Raw genomic sequence first — 16,346 nt, 5'->3', positions numbered from 1 at the left:
GTCAGTCAGTCAGACAGACAAAGGAGAAAAAAACTAAAGAGAAAAAAACAGAGAAAAAAGTGAGAAATCAAGTGAGAAAAAAACAGAGAAAAAAATTTAGAAAAAAAAGAGACAAAAAATGGAGAGAAACAAGACAGAAAAAAATGACAAAAAATGGAGAAAAAAGACAGAGAAAAAAAAGTCAGTCAGTCAGTCAAGAAAAAAAAACTAGAGAAAAAAAGTGAGAAAAGTCAGTCAGTCAGTCAGACAGACAAAGGAGAAAAAAACTAAAGAGAAAAAAACAGAGAAATAAGTGAGAAATCAAGTGAGAAAAAAACAGAGAAAAAAATTTAGAAAAAAAAGAGAAAAAAAATGGAGAGAAACAAGACAGAAAAAAATGACAAAAAATGGAGAAAAAAGACAGGGAAAAAAAAGTCAGTCAGTCGAGAAAAAAAACTAGAGAGAAAAAAAGTGAGAAAAGTCAGTCAGTCAGTCAGTCAGTCAGTCAGTCAGTCAGTCAGTCAGTCAGTCAGTCAGTCAGTCAGTCAGTCAGTCAGTCAGTCAGTCAGTCAGTCAGTCAGTCAGTCAGTCAGTCAGTCAGTCAGTCAGTCAGACAGTCAGTCAGACAGACAGACAGACAGACAGACAGACAGACAGACAGACAGACAGACAGACAGACAGACAGACAGACAGACAGACAGACAGACAGACAGACAGACAGACAGACAGACAGACAGACAGACAGACAGACAGACAGACAGACAGACAGACAGACAGACAGACAGACAGACAGACAGACAGACAGACAGACAGACAGACGAGAAAAAAACTAAAGAGAAAAAAAGTGAGAAATCAAGTGAGAAATCAAGTGAGAAAAAACAGAGAAAAAAACAGAGAAAAATTTTTTGAAAAAAAAGAGACAAAAAAAGAGACAAAAAATGGAGAGAAAAAAGACAGAAAAAATGACAAAAAATTGGAGAGAAAAAAGACAAAAAATGAAGAAAAAAGACAGAGAAAAAAAAGTCAGTCAGACAGACAAAGGAGAAAAAAACTAAAGAGAAAAAAACAGAGAAAAAAGTGAGAAATCAAGTGAGAAAAAAACAGAGAAAAAAATTTAGAAAAAAAAGAGACAAAAAATGGAGAGAAACAAGACAGAAAAAAATGACAAAAAATGGAGAAAAAAGACAGAGAAAAAAAAGTCAGTCAGTCGAGAAAAAAAGTCAGTCAGTCAGTCAGTCAGTCAGTCAGTCAGTCAGTCAGTCAGTCAGTCAGTCAGTCAGTCAGTCAGTCAGTCAGTCAGTCAGTCAGTCAGTCAGTCAGTCAGTCAGTCAGTCAGTCAGTCAGTCAGTCAGTCAGTCAGTCAGTCAGTCAGTCAGTCAGTCAGTCAGTCAGTCAGTCAGTCAGTCAGTCAGTCAGTCAGTCAGTCAGTCAGTCAGACAGACAGACAGACAGACAGACAGACAGACAGACAGACAGACAGACAGACAGACAGACAGACAGACAGACAGACAGACAGACAGACAGACAGACAGACAGACAGACAGACAGACGAGAAAAAAAGTGAGAAATCAAGTGAGAAATCAAGTGAGAAAAAACAGAGAAAAAAACAGAGAAAAAAATTTAGAAAAAAAAGAGACAAAAAATGGAGAGAAAAAAGACAGAAAAAATGGAGAGAAAAAAATGACAAAAAATTGGAGAGAAAAAAGACAAAAAATGAAGGAAAAAGACAGAAAAAAAAGTCAGTCAGTCAGTCAAGAAAAAAAAACTAGAGACAAAAAAAGTGAGAAAAGTCAGTCAGTCAGTCAGTCAGACAGACAAAGGAGAAAAAAACTAAAGAGAAAAAAACAGAGAAAAAAGTGAGAAATCAAGTGAGAAAAAAACAGAGAAAAAAATTTAGAAAAAAAAGAGACAAAAAATGGAGAGAAACAAGACAGAAAAAAATGACAAAAAATGGAGAAAAAAGAAAGAGAAAAAAAAGTCAGTCAGTCGAGAAAAAAAACTAGAGAGAAAAAAAGTGAGAAATCAAGTGAGAAATCAAGTGAGAAAAAACAGAGAAAAAAACAGAGAAAAAAATTTAGAAAAAAAAGAGACAAAAATTTAGAAAAAAAAGAGACAAAAAAAGAGACAAAAAATGGAGAGAAAAAAGACAGAAAAATTGGAGAGAAAAAAGACAAAAAATGAAGAAAACAGACAGAGAAAAAAAAGTCAGTCAGTCAGTCAAGAAAAAAAAACTAGAGACAAAAAAAGTGAGAAAAGTCAGTCAGTCAGTCAGTCAGACAGACAAAGGAGAAAAAAACTAAAGAGAAAAAAACAGAGAAAAAAGTGAGAAAAAAATTTAGAAAAAAAGAGACAAAAAATGGAGAGAAACAAGACAGAAAAAAATGGAGAAAAAAGACAGAGAAAAAAAAGTCAGTCAGTCGAGAAAAAAAACTAGAGAGATAAAAAGTGAGAAAAGTCAGTCAGTCAGTCAGTCAGTCAGTCAGACGGTCAGACAGTCAGACAGATAGACAGACAGACAGACAGACAGACAGACAGACAGACAGACAGACAGACGAGAAAAAAACTAAAGAGAAAAAAAGTGAGAAAAAACAGAGAAAAAAACAGAGAAAAAAATTTAGAAAAAAAAGAGACAAAAAACGAGACAAACAATGGAGAGAAAAAAGACAGAAAAAATGGAGAGAAAAAGATGACAAAAAATTGGAGAGAAAAAAGACAAAAAATGAAGAAAAAAGACAGAAAAAAAAGTCAGTCAGTCAGTCAAGAAAAAAAAACTAGAGACAAAAAAAGTGAGAAAAGTCAGTCAGTCAGTCAGTCAGACAGACAAAGGAGAAAAAAACTAAAGAGAAAAAAACAGAGAAAAAAGTGAGAAATCAAGTGAGAAAAAAACAGAGAAAAAAATTTAGAAAAAAAAGAGACAAAAAATGGAGAGAAACAAGACAGAAAAAAATGACAAAAAATGGAGAAAAAAGACAGAGAAAAAAAAGTCAGTCAGTCAGTCAAGAAAAAAAAACTAGAGAAAAAAAGTGAGAAAAGTCAGTCAGTCAGTCAGACAGACAAAGGAGAAAAAAACTAAAGAGAAAAAAACAGAGAAATAAGTGAGAAATCAAGTGAGAAAAAAACAGAGAAAAAAATTTAGAAAAAAAAGAGAAAAAAAATGGAGAGAAACAAGACAGAAAAAAATGACAAAAAATGGAGAAAAAAGACAGGGAAAAAAAAGTCAGTCAGTCGAGAAAAAAAACTAGAGAGAAAAAAAGTGAGAAAAGTCAGTCAGTCAGTCAGTCAGTCAGTCAGTCAGTCAGTCAGTCAGTCAGTCAGTCAGTCAGTCAGTCAGTCAGTCAGTCAGTCAGTCAGTCAGTCAGTCAGTCAGTCAGTCAGTCAGTCAGTCAGTCAGTCAGTCAGTCAGTCAGTCAGTCAGACAGACAGACAGACAGACAGACAGACAGACAGACAGACAGACAGACAGACAGACAGACAGACAGACAGACAGACAGACAGACAGACAGACAGACAGACAGACAGACAGACAGACAGACAGACAGACAGACAGACAGACAGACAGACAGACAGACAGACAGACAGACAGACAGACAGACAGACAGACAGACAGACAGACAGACAGACAGACAGACAGACGAGAAAAAAACTAAAGAGAAAAAAAGTGAGAAATCAAGTGAGAAATCAAGTGAGAAAAAACAGAGAAAAAAACAGAGAAAAATTTTTTGAAAAAAAAGAGACAAAAAAAGAGACAAAAAATGGAGAGAAAAAAGACAGAAAAAATGACAAAAAATTGGAGAGAAAAAAGACAAAAAATGAAGAAAAAAGACAGAGAAAAAAAAGTCAGTCAGACAGACAAAGGAGAAAAAAACTAAAGAGAAAAAAACAGAGAAAAAAGTGAGAAATCAAGTGAGAAAAAAACAGAGAAAAAAATTTAGAAAAAAAAGAGACAAAAAATGGAGAGAAACAAGACAGAAAAAAATGACAAAAAATGGAGAAAAAAGACAGAGAAAAAAAAGTCAGTCAGTCGAGAAAAAAAGTCAGTCAGTCAGTCAGTCAGTCAGTCAGTCAGTCAGTCAGTCAGTCAGTCAGTCAGTCAGTCAGTCAGTCAGTCAGTCAGTCAGTCAGTCAGTCAGTCAGTCAGTCAGTCAGTCAGTCAGTCAGTCAGTCAGTCAGTCAGTCAGTCAGTCAGTCAGTCAGTCAGTCAGTCAGTCAGACAGACAGACAGACAGACAGACAGACAGACAGACAGACAGACAGACAGACAGACAGACAGACAGACAGACAGACAGACAGACAGACAGACAGACAGACAGACAGACAGACAGACAGACAGACAGACAGACAGACAGACAGACAGACAGACAGACAGACAGACAGACAGACAGACAGACAGACAGACAGACAGACAGACAGACAGACAGACAGACAGACAGACAGACAGACAGACAGACAGACAGACAGACAGACAGACAGACAGACAAAAACCAAAGAGAAAAAAAGTGAGAAATCAAGTGAGAAATCAAGTGAGAAAAAACAGAGAAAAAAACAGAGAAAAAAATTTAGAAAAAAAAGAGACAAAAAACGAGACAAACAATGGAGAGAAAAAAGACAGAAAAAATGGAGAGAAAAAGATGACAAAAAATTGGAGAGAAAAAAGACAAAAAATGAAGAAAAAAGACAGAAAAAAAAGTCAGTCAGTCAGTCAAGAAAAAAAAACTAGAGACAAAAAAAGTGAGAAAAGTCAGTCAGTCAGTCAGTCAGACAGACAAAGGAGAAAAAAACTAAAGAGAAAAAAACAGAGAAAAAAGTGAGAAATCAAGTGAGAAAAACACAGAGAAAAATTTTTTGAAAAAAAAGAGACAAAAAATGGAGAGAAACAAGACAGAAAAAAATGACAAAAAATGGAGAAAAAAGACAGGGAAAAAAAGTCAGTCAGTCGAGAAAAAAAACTAGAGAGAAAAAAAGTGAGAAAAGTCAGTCAGTCAGTCAGTCAGTCAGTCAGTCAGTCAGTCAGTCAGTCAGTCAGTCAGTCAGTCAGTCAGTCAGTCAGTCAGTCAGTCAGTCAGTCAGTCAGTCAGTCAGTCAGTCAGTCAGTCAGTCAGTCAGTCAGTCAGTCAGTCAGTCAGTCAGTCAGTCAGTCAGTCAGTCAGACAGACAGACAGACAGACAGACAGACAGACAGACAGACAGACAGACAGACAGACAGACAGACAGACAGACAGACAGACAGACAGACAGACAGACAGACAGACAGACAGACAGACAGACAGACAGACAGACAGACAGACAGACAGACAGACAGACAGACAGACAGACAGACAGACAGACAGACGAGAAAAAAACTAAAGAGAAAAAAAGTGAGAAATCAAGTGAGAAATCAAGTGAGAAAAAACAGAGAAAAATTTTTTGAAAAAAAAGAGACAAAAAAAGAGACAAAAAATGGAGAGAAAAAAGACAGAAAAAATGACAAAAAATTGGAGAGAAAAAAGACAAAAAATGAAGAAAAAAGACAGAGAAAAAAAAGTCAGTCAGTCAGTCAAGAAAAAAAAACTAGAGACAAAAAAAGTGAGAAAAGTCAGTCAGTCAGACAGACAAAGGAGAAAAAAACTAAAGAGAAAAAAACAAAGAAAAAATTGAGAAATCAAGTGAGAAAAAAACAGAGAAAAAAATTTAGAAAAAAAAGAGACAAAAAATGGAGGAAACAAGACAGAAAAAAATGACAAAAAATGGAGAAAAAAGACAGAGAAAAAGTCAGTCAGTCAGTCAGTCAGTCAGTCAGTCAGTCAGTCAGTCAGTCAGTCAGTCAGTCAGTCAGTCAGTCAGTCAGTCAGTCAGTCAGTCAGTCAGTCAGTCAGTCAGTCAGTCAGTCAGTCAGTCAGTCAGTCAGTCAGTCAGTCAGTCAGTCAGTCAGTCAGTCAGTCAGTCAGTCAGACAGACAGACAGACAGACAGACAGACAGACAGACAGACAGACAGACAGACAGACAGACAGACAGACAGACAGACAGACAGACAGACAGACAGACAGACAGACAGACAGACAGACAGACAGACAGACAGACAGACAGACAGACAGACAGACAGACAGACAGACAGACAGACAGACAGACAGACAGACAGACAGACAGACAGACAGACGAGAAAAAAAGTGAGAAATCAAGTGAGAAATCAAGTGAGAAAAAACAGAGAAAAAAACAGAGAAAAAAATTTAGAAAAAAAAGAGACAAAAAATGGAGAGAAAAAAGACAGAAAAAATGGAGAGAAAAAAATGACAAAAAATTGGAGAGAAAAAAGACAAAAAATGAAGGAAAAAGACAGAAAAAAAAGTCAGTCAGTCAGTCAAGAAAAAAAAACTAGAGACAAAAAAAGTGAGAAAAGTCAGTCAGTCAGTCAGTCAGACAGACAAAGGAGAAAAAAACTAAAGAGAAAAAAACAGAGAAAAAAGTGAGAAATCAAGTGAGAAAAAAACAGAGAAAAAAATTTAGAAAAAAAAGAGACAAAAAATGGAGAGAAACAAGACAGAAAAAAATGACAAAAAATGGAGAAAAAAGACAGAGAAAAAAAAGTCAGTCAGTCGAGAAAAAAAACTAGAGAGAAAAAAAGTGAGAAATCAAGTGAGAAATCAAGTGAGAAAAAACAGAGAAAAAAACAGAGAAAAAAATTTAGAAAAAAAAGAGACAAAAATTTAGAAAAAAAAGAGACAAAAAAAGAGACAAAAAATGGAGAGAAAAAAGACAGAAAAATTGGAGAGAAAAAAGACAAAAAATGAAGAAAACAGACATAGAAAAAAAAGTCAGTCAGTCAGTCAAGAAAAAAAAACTAGAGACAAAAAAAGTGAGAAAAGTCAGTCAGTCAGTCAGTCAGACAGACAAAGGAGAAAAAAACTAAAGAGAAAAAAACAGAGAAAAAAGTGAGAAAAAAATTTAGAAAAAAAGAGACAAAAAATGGAGAGAAACAAGACAGAAAAAAATGGAGAAAAAAGACAGAGAAAAAAAAGTCAGTCAGTCGAGAAAAAAAACTAGAGAGATAAAAAGTGAGAAAAGTCAGTCAGTCAGTCAGTCAGTCAGTCAGACGGTCAGACAGTCAGACAGATAGACAGACAGACAGACAGACAGACAGACAGACAGACAGACAGACAGACGAGAAAAAAACTAAAGAGAAAAAAAGTGAGAAAAAACAGAGAAAAAAACAGAGAAAAAAATTTAGAAAAAAAAGAGACAAAAAACGAGACAAACAATGGAGAGAAAAAAGACAGAAAAAATGGAGAGAAAAAGATGACAAAAAATTGGAGAGAAAAAAGACAAAAAATGAAGAAAAAAGACAGAAAAAAAAGTCAGTCAGTCAGTCAAGAAAAAAAAACTAGAGACAAAAAAAGTGAGAAAAGTCAGTCAGTCAGTCAGTCAGACAGACAAAGGAGAAAAAAACTAAAGAGAAAAAAACAGAGAAAAAAGTGAGAAATCAAGTGAGAAAAAAACAGAGAAAAAAATTTAGAAAAAAAAGAGACAAAAAATGGAGAGAAACAAGACAGAAAAAAATGACAAAAAATGGAGAAAAAAGACAGAAAAAAAAGTCAGTCAGTCAGTCAAGAAAAAAAAACTAGAGAAAAAAAGTGAGAAAAGTCAGTCAGTCAGTCAGACAGACAAAGGAGAAAAAAACTAAAGAGAAAAAAACAGAGAAATAAGTGAGAAATCAAGTGAGAAAAAAACAGAGAAAAAAATTTAGAAAAAAAAGAGAAAAAAAATGGAGAGAAACAAGACAGAAAAAAATGACAAAAAATGGAGAAAAAAGACAGGGAAAAAAAAGTCAGTCAGTCGAGAAAAAAAACTAGAGAGAAAAAAAGTGAGAAAAGTCAGTCAGTCAGTCAGTCAGTCAGTCAGTCAGTCAGTCAGTCAGTCAGTCAGTCAGTCAGTCAGTCAGTCAGTCAGTCAGTCAGTCAGTCAGTCAGTCAGTCAGTCAGTCAGTCAGTCAGTCAGTCAGTCAGACAGACAGACAGACAGACAGACAGACAGACAGACAGACAGACAGACAGACAGACAGACAGACAGACAGACAGACAGACAGACAGACAGACAGACAGACAGACAGACAGACAGACAGACAGACAGACAGACAGACAGACAGACAGACAGACAGACAGACAGACAGACAGACAGACAGACAGACAGACAGACGAGAAAAAAACTAAAGAGAAAAAAAGTGAGAAATCAAGTGAGAAATCAAGTGAGAAAAAACAGAGAAAAAAACAGAGAAAAATTTTTTGAAAAAAAAGAGACAAAAAAAGAGACAAAAAATGGAGAGAAAAAAGACAGAAAAAATGACAAAAAATTGGAGAGAAAAAAGACAAAAAATGAAGAAAAAAGACAGAGAAAAAAAAGTCAGTCAGACAGACAAAGGAGAAAAAAACTAAAGAGAAAAAAACAGAGAAAAAAGTGAGAAATCAAGTGAGAAAAAAACAGAGAAAAAAATTTAGAAAAAAAAGAGACAAAAAATGGAGAGAAACAAGACAGAAAAAAATGACAAAAAATGGAGAAAAAAGACAGAGAAAAAAAAGTCAGTCAGTCGAGAAAAAAAGTCAGTCAGTCAGTCAGTCAGTCAGTCAGTCAGTCAGTCAGTCAGTCAGTCAGTCAGTCAGTCAGTCAGTCAGTCAGTCAGTCAGTCAGTCAGTCAGTCAGTCAGTCAGTCAGTCAGTCAGTCAGTCAGTCAGTCAGTCAGTCAGTCAGTCAGTCAGTCAGTCAGTCAGTCAGTCAGTCAGTCAGTCAGTCAGTCAGTCAGTCAGTCAGTCAGTCAGACAGACAGACAGACAGACAGACAGACAGACAGACAGACAGACAGACAGACAGACAGACAGACAGACAGACAGACAGACAGACAGACAGACAGACAGACAGACAGACAGACAGACAGACAGACAGACAGACAGACAGACAGACAGACAGACAAAAACCAAAGAGAAAAAAAGTGAGAAATCAAGTAAAAACAGAGAAAAAAATTTAGAAAAAAAAGAGACAAAAAAAGAGACAAAAAATGGGGAGAAAAAAGACAGAAAAAATGGAGAGAAAAAAATGACCAAAAATTGGAGAGAAAAAAGACAAAAAATGAAGAAAAAAGACAGAGAAAAAAAAGTCAGTCAGTCAAGAAAAAAAAACTAGAGACAAAAAAAGTGAGAAAAGTCAGTCAGTCAGTCAGTCAGACAGACAAAGGAGAAAAAAACTAAAGAGAAAAAAACAGAGAAAAAAGTGAGAAATCAAGTGAGAAAAACACAGAGAAAAAATTTTTGAAAAAAAAGAGACAAAAAATGGAGAGAAACAAGACAGAAAAAAATGACAAAAAATGGAGAAAAAAGACAGGGAAAAAAAGTCAGTCAGTCGAGAAAAAAAACTAGAGAGAAAAAAAGTGAGAAAAGTCAGTCAGTCAGTCAGTCAGTCAGTCAGTCAGTCAGTCAGTCAGTCAGTCAGTCAGTCAGTCAGTCAGTCAGTCAGTCAGTCAGTCAGTCAGTCAGTCAGTCAGTCAGTCAGTCAGTCAGTCAGTCAGTCAGTCAGTCAGTCAGTCAGTCAGTCAGTCAGTCAGACAGACAGACAGACAGACAGACAGACAGACAGACAGACAGACAGACAGACAGACAGACAGACAGACAGACAGACAGACAGACAGACAGACAGACAGACAGACAGACAGACAGACAGACAGACAGACAGACAGACAGACAGACAGACAGACAGACAGACAGACAGACAGACAGACAGACAGACAGACAGACAGACAGACGAGAAAAAAACTAAAGAGAAAAAAAGTGAGAAATCAAGTGAGAAATCAAGTGAGAAAAAACAGAGAAAAATTTTTTGAAAAAAAAGAGACAAAAAAAGAGACAAAAAATGGAGAGAAAAAAGACAGAAAAAATGACAAAAAATTGGAGAGAAAAAAGACAAAAAATGAAGAAAAAAGACAGAGAAAAAAAAGTCAGTCAGTCAGTCAAGAAAAAAAAACTAGAGACAAAAAAAGTGAGAAAAGTCAGTCAGTCAGACAGACAAAGGAGAAAAAAACTAAAGAGAAAAAAACAAAGAAAAAATTGAGAAATCAAGTGAGAAAAAAACAGAGAAAAAAATTTAGAAAAAAAAGAGACAAAAAATGGAGGAAACAAGACAGAAAAAAATGACAAAAAATGGAGAAAAAAGACAGAGAAAAAGTCAGTCAGTCAGTCAGTCAGTCAGTCAGTCAGTCAGTCAGTCAGTCAGTCAGTCAGTCAGTCAGTCAGTCAGTCAGTCAGTCAGTCAGTCAGTCAGTCAGTCAGTCAGTCAGTCAGTCAGTCAGTCAGTCAGTCAGTCAGTCAGACAGACAGACAGACAGACAGACAGACAGACAGACAGACAGACAGACAGACAGACAGACAGACAGACAGACAGACAGACAGACAGACAGACAGACAGACAGACAGACAGACAGACAGACAGACAGACAGACAGACAGACAGACAGACAGACAGACAGACAGACAGACGAGAAAAAAACTAAAGAGAAAAAAAGTGAGAAATCAAGTGAGAAATCAAGTGAGAAAAAACAGAGAAAAAAACAGAGAAAAAAATTTTGAAAAAAAAGAGACAAAAAAAGAGACAAAAAATGGAGAGAAAAAAGACAGAAAAAATGACAAAAAATTGGAGAGAAAAAAGACAAAAAATGAAGAAAAAAGACAGAGAAAAAAAAGTCAGTCAGACAGACAAAGGAGAAAAAAACTAAAGAGAAAAAAACAGAGAAAAAAGTGAGAAATCAAGTGAGAAAAAAACAGAGAAAAAAATTTAGAAAAAAAAGAGACAAAAAATGGAGAGAAACAAGACAGAAAAAAATGACAAAAAATGGAGAAAAAAGACAGAGAAAAAAAAGTCAGTCAGTCGAGAAAAAAAGTCAGTCAGTCAGTCAGTCAGTCAGTCAGTCAGTCAGTCAGTCAGTCAGTCAGTCAGACAGTCAGACAGACAGACAGACAGACAGACAGACAGACAGACAAAAACCAAAGAGAAAAAAAGTGAGAAATCAAGTGAGAAATCAAGTGAGAAAAAACAGAGAAAAAAACAGAGAAAAAAATTTAGAAAAAAAAGAGACAAAAAAAGAGACAAAAAATGGGGAGAAAAAAGACAGAAAAAATGGAGAGAAAAAAATGACCAAAAATTGGAGAGAAAAAAGACAAAAAATGAAGAAAAAAGACAGAGAAAAAAAAGTCAGTCAGTCAAGAAAAAAAAACTAGAGACAAAAAAAGTGAGAAAAGTCAGTCAGTCAGTCAGTCAGACAGACAAAGGAGAAAAAAACTAAAGAGAAAAAAACAGAGAAAAAAGTGAGAAATCAAGTGAGAAAAACACAGAGAAAAAATTTTTGAAAAAAAAGAGACAAAAAATGGAGAGAAACAAGACAGAAAAAAATGACAAAAAATGGAGAAAAAAGACAGGGAAAAAAAGTCAGTCAGTCGAGAAAAAAAACTAGAGAGAAAAAAAGTGAGAAAAGTCAGTCAGTCAGTCAGTCAGTCAGTCAGTCAGTCAGTCAGTCAGTCAGTCAGTCAGTCAGTCAGTCAGTCAGTCAGTCAGTCAGTCAGTCAGTCAGTCAGTCAGTCAGTCAGTCAGTCAGTCAGTCAGTCAGTCAGTCAGTCAGTCAGTCAGTCAGTCAGTCAGTCAGTCAGTCAGTCAGTCAGTCAGTCAGTCAGTCAGTCAGACAGACAGACAGACAGACAGACAGACAGACAGACAGACAGACAGACAGACAGACAGACAGACAGACAGACAGACAGACAGACAGACAGACAGACAGACAGACAGACAGACAGACAGACAGACAGACAGACAGACAGACAGACAGACAGACAGACAGACAGACAGACAAAAACCAAAGAGAAAAAAAGTGAGAAATCAAGTGAGAAATCAAGTGAGAAAAAACAGAGAAAAAAACAGAGAAAAAAATTTAGAAAAAAAAGAGACAAAAAAAGAGACAAAAAATGGGGAGAAAAAAGACAGAAAAAATGGAGAGAAAAAAATGACCAAAAATTGGAGAGAAAAAAGACAAAAAATGAAGAAAAAAGACAGAGAAAAAAAAGTCAGTCAGTCAAGAAAAAAAAACTAGAGACAAAAAAAGTGAGAAAAGTCAGTCAGTCAGTCAGTCAGACAGACAAAGGAGAAAAAAACTAAAGAGAAAAAAACAGAGAAAAAAGTGAGAAATCAAGTGAGAAAAACACAGAGAAAAATTTTTTGAAAAAAAAGAGACAAAAAATGGAGAGAAACAAGACAGAAAAAAATGACAAAAAATGGAGAAAAAAGACAGGGAAAAAAAGTCAGTCAGTCGAGAAAAAAAACTAGAGAGAAAAAAAGTGAGAAAAGTCAGTCAGTCAGTCAGTCAGTCAGTCAGTCAGTCAGTCAGTCAGTCAGTCAGTCAGTCAGTCAGTCAGTCAGTCAGTCAGTCAGTCAGTCAGTCAGTCAGTCAGTCAGTCAGTCAGTCAGTCAGTCAGTCAGTCAGTCAGTCAGTCAGTCAGTCAGTCAGACAGACAGACAGACAGACAGACAGACAGACAGACAGACAGACAGACAGACAGACAGACAGACAGACAGACAGACAGACAGACAGACAGACAGACAGACAGACAGACAGACAGACAGACAGACAGACAGACAGACAGACAGACAGACAGACAGACAGACAGACAGACAGACAGACAGACAGACAGACAGACAGACAGACAGACAGACAGACAGAAAACTAAAGAGAAAAAAAGTGAGAAATCAAGTGAGAAATCAAGTGAGAAAAAACAGAGAAAAAATTTTTGAAAAAAAAGAGACAAAAAAAGAGACAAAAAATGGAGAGAAAAAAGACAGAAAAAATGACAAAAAATTGGAGAGAAAAAAGACAAAAAATGAAGAAAAAAGACAGAGAAAAAAAAGTCAGTCAGTCAGTCAAGAAAAAAAAACTAGAGACAAAAAAAGTGAGAAAAGTCAGTCAGTCAGTCAGTAAGACAGACAAAGGAGAAAAAAACTAAAGAGAAAAAAACAAAGAAAAAATTGAGAAATCAAGTGAGAAAAAAACAGAGAAAAAAATTTAGAAAAAAAAGAGACAAAAAATGGAGGAAACAAGACAGAAAAAAATGACAAAAAATGGAGAAAAAAGACAGAGAAAAAGTCAGACAGACAGACAGACAGACAGACAGACAGACAGACAGACAGACAGACAGACAGACAGACAGACAGACAGACAGACAGACAGACAGACAGACAGACAGACAGACAGACAGACAGACAGACAGACAGACAGACAGACAGACAGACAGACAGACAGACAGACAGACAGACAGACAGACAGACAGACAGACAGACAGACAGACAGACAGACAGACAGACAGACGAGAAAAAAACTAAAGAGAAAAAAGTGAGAAATCAAGTGAGAAATCAAGTGAGAAAAAACAGAGAAAAAAATTTAGAAAAAAAAGAGACAAAAAAAGAGACAAAAAATGGAGAGAAAAAAGACAGAAAAAATGGAGAGAAAAAAATGACAAAAAATTGGAGAGAAAAAAGACAAAAAATGAAGAAAAAAGACAGAAAAAAAAGTCAGTCAGTCAGTCAAGAAAAAAAAACTAGAGACAAAAAAAGTGAGAAAAGTCAGTCAGTCAGTCAGTCAGACAGACAAAGGAGAAAAAAACTAAAGAGAAAAAAACAGAGAAAAAAGTGAGAAATCAAGTGAGAAAAAAACAGAGAAAAAAATTTAGAAAAAAAAGAGACAAAAAATGGAGAGAAACAAGACAGAAAAAAATGACAAATAATGGAGAAAAAAGACAGAGAAAAAAAGTCAGTCAGTCGGGAAAAAAAACTAGAGAGAAAAAAAGTGAGAAAAGTCAGTCAGTCAGTCAGTCAGACAGACAAAGGAGAAAAAAACTAAAGAGAAAAAAACAAAGAAAAAATTGAGAAATCAAGTGAGAAAAAAACAGAGAAAAAAATTTAGAAAAAAAAGAGACAAAAAATGGAGGAAACAAGACAGAAAAAAATGAAAAAAAATGGAGAAAAAAGTCAGTCAGTCAGTCAGTCAGTCAGTCAGTCAGTCAGTCAGTCAGTCAGTCAGTCAGTCAGTCAGTCAGTCAGTCAGTCAGTCAGTCAGTCAGTCAGTCAGTCAGTCAGTCAGTCAGTCAGTCAGTCAGTCAGTCAGTCAGTCAGTCAGTCAGTCAGTCAGTCAGTCAGTCAGACAGACAGACAGACAGACAGACAGACAGACAGACAGACAGACAGACAGACAGACAGACAGACAGACAGACAGACAGACAGACAGACAGACAGACAGACAGACAGACAGACAGACAGACAGACAGACAGACAGACAGACAGACAGACAGACAGACAGACAGACAGACAGACAGACAGACAGACAGACAGACAGACAGACAGACGAGAAAAAAACTAAAGAGAAGAAAAGTGAGAAATCAAGTGAGAAATCAAGTGAGAAAAAACAGAGAAAAAAACAGAGAAAAAAATTTAGAAAAAAAAGAGACAAAAAAAGAGACAAAAAATGGAGAGAAAAAAGACAGAAAAAATGGAGAGAAAAAAGACAGAAAAAATGGAGAGAAAAAAATGACAAAAAATTGGAGAGAAAAAAGACAAAAAATGAAGAAAAAAGACAGAGAAAAAAAAGTCAGTCAGTCAGTCAGTCAGTCAGTCAGTCAGTCAGTCAGTCAGTCAGTCAGTCAGTCAGTCAGTCAGTCAGTCAGTCAGTCAGTCAGTCAGTCAGTCAGTCAGTCAGTCAGTCAGTCAGTCAGACAAAGGAGAAAAAAACTAAAGAGAAAAAAACAAAGAAAAAATTGAGAAATCAAGTGAGAAAAAAACAGAGAAAAAAATTTAGAAAAAAAAGAGAAAAAATGGAGGAAACAAGACAGAAAAAAATGACAAAAAATGGAGAAAAAAGACAGAGAAAAAAGTGAGTCAGTCAGTCAGTCAGTCAGTCAGTCAGTCAGTCAGTCAGTCAGTCAGACAGTCAGACAGACAGACAGACAGACAGACAGACAGACAGACAGACAGACAGACAGACAGACAGACAGACAGACAGACAGACAGACAGACGAGAAAAAAACTAAAGAGAAAAAAGTGAGAAATCAAGTGAGAAAAAACAGAGAAAAAAACAGAGAAAAAAATTTAGAAACAAAAGAGACAAAAAAAGAGACAAAAAATGGAGAGAAAAAAGACAGAAAAAATGGAGAGAAAAAAATGACAAAAAATTGGAGAGAAAAAAGACAAAAAAGTGAAGAAAAAAGACAGAAAAAAAAGTCAGTCAGTCAGTCAAGAAAAAAAAACTAGAGACAAAAAAAGTGAGAAAAGTCAGTCAGTCAGTCAGTCAGACAGACAAAGGAGAAAAAAACTAAAGAGAAAAAAACAGAGAAAAAAGTGAGAAAAAAACAGAGAAAAAAATTTAGAAAAAAAAGAGACAAAAAATGGAGAGAAACAAGACAGAAAAAAATGACAAAAAATGGAGAAAAAAGACAGAGAAAAAAAGTCAGTCAGTCGAGAAAAAAAACTAGAGAGAAAAAAAGTGAGAAAAGTCAGTCAGTCAGTCAGTCAGTCAGTCAGTCAGCCAGTCAGCCAGTCAGCCAGTCAGCCAGCCAGACAGACAGACAGACAGACAGACAGACAGACAGACAGACAGACAGACGAGAAAAAAACTAAAGAGAAGAAAAGTGAGAAATCAAGTGAGAAATCAAGTGAGAAAAAACAGAGAAAAAAACAGAGAAAAAAATTTAGAAAAAAAAGAGACAAAAAAAGAGACAAAAAATGGAGAGAAAAAAGACAGAAAAAATGGAGAGAAAAAAATGACAAAAAATTGGAGAGAAAAAGGACAAAAAATGAAGAAAAAAGACAGAGAAAAAAAAGTCAGTCAGTCAGTCAGTCAGTCAGTCAGTCAGTCAGTCAGTCAGTCAGTCAGTCAGTCAGTCAGTCAGTCAGTCAGTCAGTCAGTCAGTCAGTCAGTCAGTCAGTCAGTCAGTCAGTCAGTCAGTCAGTCAGTCAGTCAGTCAGTCAGTCAGTCAGTCAGTCAGACAGACAGACAGACAGACAGACAGACAGACAGACAGACAGACAGACAGACAGACAGACAGACAGACAGACAGACAGACAGACAGACAGACAGACAGACAGACAGACAGACAGACAGACAGACAGACAGACAGACAGACAGACAGACAGACAGACAGACAGACAGACAGACAGACAGACAGACAGACAGACAGACAGACAGACAGACAGACAGACAGACAGACAGACAGACAGACAGACAGACAGACAGACAGACAGACAGACAGACAGACAGACGAGAAAAAAACTAAAGAGAAAAAAAGTGAGAAATCAAGTGAGAAATCAAGTGAGAAAAAACAGAG

Source organism: Symphodus melops, assembly GCF_947650265.1.
Source record: "Symphodus melops genome assembly, chromosome: 14".
In the NCBI taxonomy this organism is placed as follows: domain Eukaryota; kingdom Metazoa; phylum Chordata; class Actinopteri; order Labriformes; family Labridae; genus Symphodus; species Symphodus melops.
Note: the sequence above shows the minus strand (reverse complement) of the source record.